Source organism: Sinocyclocheilus grahami, unplaced genomic scaffold, assembly GCF_001515645.1.
Source record: "Sinocyclocheilus grahami isolate Dianchi unplaced genomic scaffold, SAMN03320097.WGS_v1.1 scaffold170.1, whole genome shotgun sequence".
Taxonomy (NCBI): Eukaryota; Metazoa; Chordata; class Actinopteri; order Cypriniformes; family Cyprinidae; genus Sinocyclocheilus; species Sinocyclocheilus grahami.
Window position 1 is genome coordinate 486,564 of NW_015505349.1, and position 9,782 is coordinate 496,345.

The 9,782-nt window shown below is 35.8% G+C and overlaps 1 long non-coding RNA gene across 1 annotated transcript in view; it reads left to right on the top strand.

Moving 5' to 3' along the window:
* Positions 1-1,955: 1,955 nt before the first annotated feature.
* The window catches only part of LOC107593434 (uncharacterized), a 12,568-nt gene continuing 4,741 nt past the window's right edge, over positions 1,956-9,782 (top strand). The window contains exon 1 of the long non-coding RNA XR_001610084.1: positions 1,956-1,966. This is a non-coding gene — a long non-coding RNA (uncharacterized lncRNA). The remainder of the gene's footprint in view (positions 1,967-9,782) is intronic.

Sequence of the window (9,782 nt, forward strand, 5' to 3'; positions counted from 1 at the left end):
CACAAACAGTAAACTGTAAGTCTGAAAAAATTTGTATCTAATTTAATAAAGATAATATGCATTACCAAGACCTATCAAAGCTTGTGTAACAAAAACAAGGCAGGCTGTACAGGATTATTGGAAATGGTTGGCTTTCCAGATAACAGCAGTGTCTGCAGTGTTTATGTGCTCTTTGTGGAACCACTGCTACAAGTCAGCAAGACCTTATGAATTAAGGCTCTCATTCAGTTATGTGGGCCTTACATGAAGTCAAAAAGGCTTTATTAAATTAATTAATTTATGATTTACGTTCAAACATTCCCAATGCTCCAGGTCATGACTTCTGCTCTTAATTTAAGCCCATACTTAAAGTGTTGAATTTTTAAGTTAGAACATAGATTTGTTTTTTGTTTTGAGTTTGGAGATCCATGATGCAACAGTAAAAGTATTGAGATTAAATATAGGCCATCATTCCAGTGTTTAAAAATGACCTCTGACCTATTTGTATTCATAAACAAGTGACAGGACATCATATGGTCAGGGGAAATTTTAGAGCTGGTATGTTGTGCAGCAAGAGATGGTAAACAAATAATGACCTCAGGATAAAGGAACTGAGAAGAAGAGGTTCTTTCTGTTGCATTTAATAGGCATTAGAGTAAACAGCCTAATTTAATTTAATTTAATTTAATGAGCAATTATTGGCTAAGTGCAGGAAAACACATTTGTACACTTTCAGACAAACACACAGTTGAACTGCTGAAACTGGGGTAGATGTTTTAGACTTTCTATTCACAAACTTCAAGGACATTTTCTGTGAATGATTTAGAAATGATGACTTCAGAACGCTCACAGGATACAGTTGTTTTATCTTACTGGATGAATATTACCCCAGCCTCACACAATATTGTTTTTTTTTTTGTTTGTTTTTTTTGTCGTTGTTGGGAATGTGACCACATGGAACCATGTACAGAGCCATGGGTTCATGCACAACTGGTACAAAAGCGATTTTATTCAAGTGGAGGGGAAATTATTTACAGAATGACAGTAAATTTTGTGAATAGAGGCTAATGTGATGGTAATTCATTCAAGAGTATATGTGGCCAAGGTGAGATCATGTTTTTGAGAGAGAATAGAGGGCATGTCACTGCAAATAGAATCAGTTTGTTTGTTTTGTCGTTGTTGGGAATGTGACCACATGGAACCATGTACAGAGCCATGGGTTCATGCACAACTGGTACAAAAGCGATTTTATTCAAGTGGAGGGGAAATTATTTACAGAATGACAGTAAATTTTGTGAATAGAGGCTAATGTGATGGTAATTCATTCAAGAGTATATGTGGCCAAGGTGAGATCATGTTTTTGAGAGAGAATAGAGGGCATGTCACTGCAAATAGAATCACGGTTCACTGCAGAGGGGAACACGGTCTACTTTGGATGGGGAGAAAAAGGCTTAAACGGCATTAAAGGAATAATAAGAAATGAAAACTCTGTCATCACATTAAGTCATTCCAAACATATGACTTTCTTTCATTTGTGAAACACAAAAGAATAATCTTCTGATGAACATCCTGACTAGTCTTTTATAATGAAAGTGAATGGTTGAATGGTTGAAGGGTTGTTTAGTTCCAAAATAACAAAAAAGTACCATAAAACTATCATTAAAGTAGTCCACGAGACTACATTTTTCTTTTTTCAACAACAAATCAAAATGTAAGTTACAATTACTCTGTTCAGGCTTTACAATCCTTTTATGAACTATATTAGATTCAGAATATGTCCCAGGCTCCCAGCACTATGACTACATTGCCTCAGCACTGTCTTTAATAATGCTTGCAGACAGCCTTAGTAAAATGATAGGCTAATTCATTATGTTAAGGAGTAGTGTAACGAATCAGCTCATGGGAAATATGAATAATTAATCATAACTAGTTATAATTAATTATGAATATTTTAGAGCCGCTGTAGATATTTAGCTGACCTCTCAGGGTCAACTGTCTTGTCAATTCTAAGAACTTTAATTTCCTGGTTAAAGGAAATAACTTTCTTACTGTACAATTCTACAAAAGCTTGTAGCATAAATCTGCATGATTAAACATGTAAGTTTCCAGCTGATCTTTGCTGAAGTTGGTCAATGAAAAAACCAGTTTTGAGTCAGAGGATCTTGATGAATGGAAAGGACAAGGCCGAAGCCTGGCATGAGCTTAGGATGTTCTGGAGCGTTGGAGCGTCTTATCGAAACCTAACAGAACCACCGACTGGGTGGGTCCCTGGAGCGGGGCCTTTAAGGTCGGAGAAGATCCCCGCCTCTCAAGATGGGGTTGTTCAATGAGAAAGATGGAAATTCCAAGCGGGAGGTGGCAATTGCTGGAGGGTTTTATGACCCTTTGTCTCTAAGCATGGTAATTTGCAAATGGACTTGAATCGAAATTACTAAAGATTCTCAGGACCCTAATATATATTGCATATGTACCAACATATAATATACATGCTTGTTTCGATCATATGAAGGCGAATTCATAGATACTAAACAAGGTAGGATTACATATAGTGAAAGGATGACAGGAATGGGTTCCCTCATAAGCATGCCTAAAATAGTCTAAAAATATCAAAGACAACATACACCATGACCTGAAGGATACACTGTTCATTCAAAGAAAGGTTTTCCTATGAATTAATTAGTAGAAAAGTCAATTTCTACTGTGCATTTGGGCCTCTTGCTTCTGGAAAATGCAGCTGAGAGTCTCTGCTCACATTCCACAAGGTCGTAAAAGTATCTGGTGTCAGGGTTGTTATGGAACCAGGGGCCTGTTCGGCTTCCTGGTGTGTTACAGAGTATTTGTTAAATCTAGCTAACAAAATATATATTGTGTGTTTGAGTGGTCCAGATGCTACAGTAGAATGTTATGGACCTTTTTACGAGAAACAAGAGGTTTCTTTTAGAAGTATTGTTTCCCATAAGGCCTGCTGTGGTTTGGTGGCTAGCTACGAATAAGATGGGCTTTCCCTTCTCAGAGCTCCCACTGAACTGCACTCTGAAGAACCCTCCTGCTGGGGCTATGTCAATATGATCTTTTTGAAAACAATTTACTCTGTTACTGTCACAATTATGGACTTCTGTGTTTCATTTCCTGTTCTCCTGTTTAGTTTTGTTTCGTGACCTAGTTTTCCTTAGTTCCCTTGATTAGTTCATTCAGTTCACCTGTGTCCTGTTGATTTAGTCATTATTCCATCTCTTGCTTTTGTATAAGTACTCCCCGTTTCTGTTCAGTCCTGGCCAGTTATTGTATTGTCTATGATGTTTGATGTTGATTTGCTTGTGTTTGGATGTACCCCTCTTCAGAATTATCAGTAAAGTCCTTGTTGGATTATTCTTTTTGTCGTGCTCTTTGTATTGCACCAGCACCCGTGACAGTTACTAAAACTAATTAATAATGTGTAATTATTGGGATCATTTAGTAATAAAGTGGTAGTATCTTTGCAATGCTAACCGTATTTCTTTAAATCATCAGCACCTTCTAGCAACCATACATTTTATTTTTAAATATAGAGGTTCTTTATTGGTGTTTATGGTTCCACAAAGAAACTTTAACATCCATGGAACCTTCCCTTATGAAAATTAACCATGGTTTTACTACAAAAAAACAACAAAACCACGGTTACTATAGTTAAACCATGGTAACTACAAATTAACCATGGTTTTGCTAAACTAACCATAGTTAGGTAACTGTGGTTATACAAATGGTAATCCACGTGCCAAAAAACATGGTTATTACAAGGCTTTCCATTACACAAAATGTTCTTCACACTAAGAAAAAATAGCTACTTTAAGAACTGTTCACTGAAAGGTTCTTTGGGGAACCAAAAATGGTTCTTCTATGGCATCGCTGTAAAAACCATTTAAAGCAGTAAAATTACAGCACAGTTCCTTTAAGGCAGCCATTTTGGTAATATTTCAGGTTAGCTGCTGAATATGCCTACTTTATAGCTGTTGAAAAGCTGTTGAGTAGTATGCCCGAATTCATAGTACTCAAAACAGCATACAAAACTTACATGCCTGACCTACTACTTCCTAACAAAATTCTTTAGAGCACATCCAATAGACAGTTTACCATCCCATGAGGCCAAGGGAGAGGAGCTGTGAATTGCAATGAAGTGACGCAACTTAATCTAGTAGGTCACATGACAATGTGACAAGTACGTCCGCATCAAGTTCATACTACAGACATTAATACTATACTGCATATAGAATAATCAAAAGAAGTACATACTGTATGTGATTTCAGGGATTTTCTAAGTATGTGAGTACAGTGCGTTTTTATATAAATAAAGAACCGTCTCCTCCCGCTTATAATGTCTTTATGATCAAGTAGTTAACTACACTCTGAGCTACTAACCAAAAGTAGAACTACTTTGAAACTACTTCTATTTAAAAGTATATAACAGATTATGTAATTATTATGCTATGGGAACAAAGAACAAATGTTTGAGAATGAAGAAGGCAGTTTTTATATTTCACAAAAAAAAGACAAGCAGTACTATATTACAAACTATATACAGTATATGAAATACAATTCTTGTAAATATAATTACTTTTAATATCTATTTATAACGTTTCAAGTTAACTTTTTATATATGCTATTATATGCTATCCTTAAATTTAGTTAGTTACCCCTCAACATTGATGCTGACAATGTCAGTTCTGTGACATTGACTGCACCAAAGAGCTATGACCTACTACAAAAATGTTCAGCAGAACTTTGCTTACATCACAGCAAACTTATCATGCTATCTGTTATGACAGCATCACATCATAACAGTTATCTGACAGTAAGTGTCAACACCGGGTCAACGGTATTATCCCTGGACCAACTGAATAAACAGGGTACTCAGTTCCATGCTGGTGCTGCTAGCTCTCATGCTAGATCCACTATTATCATGGCATGCTCCATGGCTAACTGGAAACATTAGTCTGCTGTAACAGCAAACTCGAGGGAAGACCACAGATATTCCCTTTGAATGTCTGCTTTCATGTCCTCCGCTCCTTTCCCTTCATGAACTCTGACGATTGTTGAGGGCCGTGAGAATTTAAACAAGCAATTGTGTAAAAAAAGTTTAAGCAAGAGGGTCAAATAAAGTTTTGCTGTTTATACTAACTAAAGGTATAGAGGTGATAATATAACTATTTTAAGTAAATACACAAACTACTTTTTTTTTTTTTTTTTAAAGTTTGGCCACTATTCATTCTCATTGTAATTATAATTTGCAAATTGTTTCCACTTCTTAAAATAACAGTAAAGTCATCAAATTTTGAAAAAGCTGAGAAATGAAAGTGAAATTATGACCAAAATTGTTAAACAAAGCAAAACTGTCTTGTTTAAAATATATTCAATTTCATTAGCATTCAAATTTATTTAAATAAAAATGACACATTTAAATGAATTCATAAATGAACAAATGAAATAAATAAAATTTAAATTATGTAGTGACCAAAAGTGTTAAACAAAACTAACATATAGATGTTGATGTTAAACATCTTGTTTTAAATATATTATGTAACATTCAAAAGTTAATAAAAAATAATACATCCATCTATGTTCCAAACTGATTGTCCTAAAATAAATAAAACGAATTACGTAGTGACCAAAAATGCAACAAAGCAAAAATATATGAAATATTATTAGCATTATTATCACTTGCAGAACAATAATTAGCAATAATCCATTGTGGAGACTTGAAGTGTATGAAGTCAATTACCTCTGATCTGAATGAACAAACGCTGATCTCATGTCTATTAATTCTCCGGTGTAATTGAGAGGACACTGCAATGGCAGTGCATTCCTCTCTTAACTCAGACAAATAGAAATACATATTGGATAATAGACTGAGTGTGTTGTTTTTGTTCATTCTTTCAATTTGTTTCCAAAGTTACAAAGTCTAGACAAACACTTATATATGTAGGATCATGTTAAATTTGTTACACTACTGTTCAATTCATGTTTATTCATAATAATGTAAATTTTTACTTGAATTGCTAAAAATGTATATGTAGAAATTAACATTAATCTAGAGTAATAAATGCTAATAAATACTGTTTGATAACCAAAGAATTGACAGTGGCCACTGATTTCCATAGTATGGAAAAAATACTATGGAAGTCAATGGCAACCATCAAATGTTACCAGCAAATATCTTCTTTTGTGTTTAGCAGAAGAAAGAAACTCATGCAGGTTTGGAGCAAGTGGAGGGTGAGTAAATGATGAAAGAATTTTCATTTTGGGTTAACTACCTCTTTAATTTGAACAGATTTCATTTTATTGTAAAGTGTTACCAAATATATTTTAATTTTGTGAAGCTCACAGTCTATTGAAATCGACAGGATCACATCTTTGTGTGAGATTTTAAAACACATACTGTGTGGAGGTTTAACAAGATGTGTGTTTAACCCCTCTCCCCTTCCTCTGTAATGGAGGGTTCATTTACTTCAAAGTGACCTCAGCCGCTGTAAAAATATGATGTATTTTCCTGTCGGAGGTTGAGACTTTGACACTGAGTTTAGTCTGTAATGTTCAAGGGAATGGTTTTCAAATTTCACAGCGGCCAACCTGATATTCATGCACAGAGACAAATACAAGATGGGTGAAGATTCTGGGACAGAGGAACTCTTGACCTGCAAGAAGGGGGCAGGGAAGCATTGCTTTTGTTGGGGGTTCAGTGTGGACAGTCTTGTCTAAATCTCCAGACACTCCCTGTGCCGTTAGTGGCACACAAACCACAACTGCTCTCCCTGACGGCGTCATGCACTCTCCCTTCCGTAAATGGCAAGCTTTTCCTGCCTGTCATGCAAACAGTATGGATGCCGTCTAGACGTTCTCTAATTAGAGCATGTGTAAAATAAGGAAGCCTGCACCTGAGCTAAAGTGAGGTGGACATTGCTGAATGCTGCCCAAATGGAAGAAAAAAGGAGAAAATCTCAGCCAGATGTTATGAAAAGTGCTTTGTGAGAGAGGTGAACATGAAGGTTAACAACACACCGGTTTGTCAGTGGGGGCCGGGTAATCTGTAAGCTCTGATGAGACAGTGCGGGTGGGATCTTCATTACTTATTCAAAGCTGTTTGATGTTAAAGGGGTGGTTACGACAGCCAAAGTTCAATACAAAGGGAGATATTTTCTTTTAAAGAAATCGCTGTTTAAGGACTACAAAAAAAGGCTGGTAGGGACTACAACGAGCTTCTTCCTGGGTTTGTGACATCACTAACCCCGATGTTTACATAAACCCTGCCCCCGGAACATGCAACTAATGGTAAGGGGGCGTGATGTTTCCGGACAACGTGCACTATGCGGTTAGCGAATCACAACACACTGGGCCAGCTGACCAATCTGAGCCCGATTGCGTATTTCTGAGGGAGGGGCTTCATAGAACCAGGAACTCAACAGACCATTTTGACGAGAACGGAAACAGCGGTGTAGAATAAAAGTAAAATATTTGAAAATGTTTTTTTTTTTTTACGAACCATGAACACATGTTACACTGCACCCCATAAACACAACCAAGCCTTCGAAAAAAGCTGATCAACCACCCCTTTAAGAAAAAAATATATATAATAAATTGCCAAAAAATATATAATAAACTAATTTTACATTTAATTAAACAACAGTAAATTTTTGTAAAGAATTGTACTCAACAATTCAAAGGTTTAGGGTCAGTAAGACTTATAATAATAATAATTATTATAATTAATATAATTAATATAACTGATAATAATAAAAAATGTTTCTTGAGCAGCAAATCAGCATATACGAATGATTTCTGAAGGATCATGTGACACTGGAGTAATGATGCTGAAAATTCAGCTTTGCCATCACAAGAATAAATTAAAAAAAATTATAATTAAAAATTCCCAATATTACAGTTTTTGCTGTAATATGCAACCTTGATGAGCATTAGAGACTTCAAAATCTTTACAGGGCCATGCTAACCAGTTTAGCCTTGACCGCCTGGCACTTACTGTCTTTGGAACTTCCAATACTGTCCCCTACGTCATATACTTCTAAGACCATCCTGTCCATGTATTTAGACATTCAGGAAACGTCTGTGCAAAGACCTTGGCATTTCAAGTACATCATTTTATCAGACTGGTCTATTTCTAACTGCAAACTCTGCCTACATCATCAGATTCTGTCTCTCACACAGTTGGCTAGAAGTTATTTTAATGTATATTTTGACTGCTAGAATATACCCTTCCATCAGTGAGGCACTCAGCTGTGTAAAGTTACATGCTATTTTGTCCATGTGTTTCCTGGAATGTCTTTCCATGTCCGCACATTCAGTTACATATACACTTCAGCTCAAGCTTTACTACTGCACAGACCACACACACACACACACACACACACACACACACACACACACAATAAATAAATTAAATAAATAACAATAAATAAATAACTTGATCACATGATCAATGTAATACTGATGTCTCCCACTAGAGCAGTAGTGATATTAGGACTAATTCAATGCACTTATTCCTTTCCTCTTTGTAAAATGTTCCTAGACAGTTCCTCTTTGAGGCATATACAGTAGTAAGTACACAGACTGAAATAGTATTGTCTTGTAAAACGTCTAATAATCTACACTTCAGCACAAGCTATACTACTGCACAGCACACACACACACACACACACACACACACACACACACACACAATAAATAAATTAAATAAATAACAATAAATAAATAACTTGATCACATGATCAATGTAATACTGATGTCTCCCACTAGAGCAGTAGTGATATTAGGACTAATTCAATGCACTTATTCCTTTCCTCTTTGTAAAATGTTCCTAGACAGTTCCTCTTTGAGGCATATACAGTAGTAAGTACACAGACTGAAATAGTATTGTCTTGTAAAACGTCTAATAATCTTTATTTACAACTTCTCTCTCTCTCTCTCTCTCTATATATATAGCCTATATATTATCAGTGATGCAAAATAGAAGAATCATAACTAGTAGTCTCAGACATTTGGACCCATTGTACAGCATGTATAAATGAGGTAAAATTGAAGAGATCAGTAGTTGGTTTAAATAGAGGACCTCTGTGTCAGCTTAAACGCTCTAACGGTAAAGTGAGAAGCAAAATGATATTGTGATGAAAACTAAACATTTTAAAGGATGTAAAAAGCCACTTAATTAGCCTTGACAGTCCTCCAGACTCTGCGAGGCGTTGAGGAGTGTGTGAGCAAGGATTTTATAGGTGTGAGGGGACAAACGAGCCACTAAATGAGGGCTGATTAAAGCAGTGTGAATTATTCATCATATTATGGGACAAAGTGTGAAATGATTGGCTCCATCCTGCACAGTCTCTTCACACTCAAGGCCAGCTGATCACGTTGCACATCTGAGGCTCAAACCTTCAGTTCTCTGCCTAAACACACATGCCAACACAAACGTTTTTTTTTTTAATAAAAAAAGAAGATAAATAGATAAAGTAGAATTAAAATAGAATAGAAAGTGCTAGAGTTAGAGGGTCAAATAAAGGTGGAATAGATGTGTTTTAGTCGTTTCTTGAAGATGGCTATAAGGACTCAGCTGCTCGGATTGAGTTGGGCAGGTCATTCCACCAGGAGGGAACAGTTAAAGGGGTCATATGATGCTTTTTTAAAGATCATTATTTTGTGTATTTGGTGTAACAGAATATGTTGACATGCTTTAATGTTCAAAAAACACATTATTTTTCAAATACTGTACATTATTGTAGGTCCTCTATGCCCCGCCTCTCTCAAACGCTTCGTTTTCTACAAAG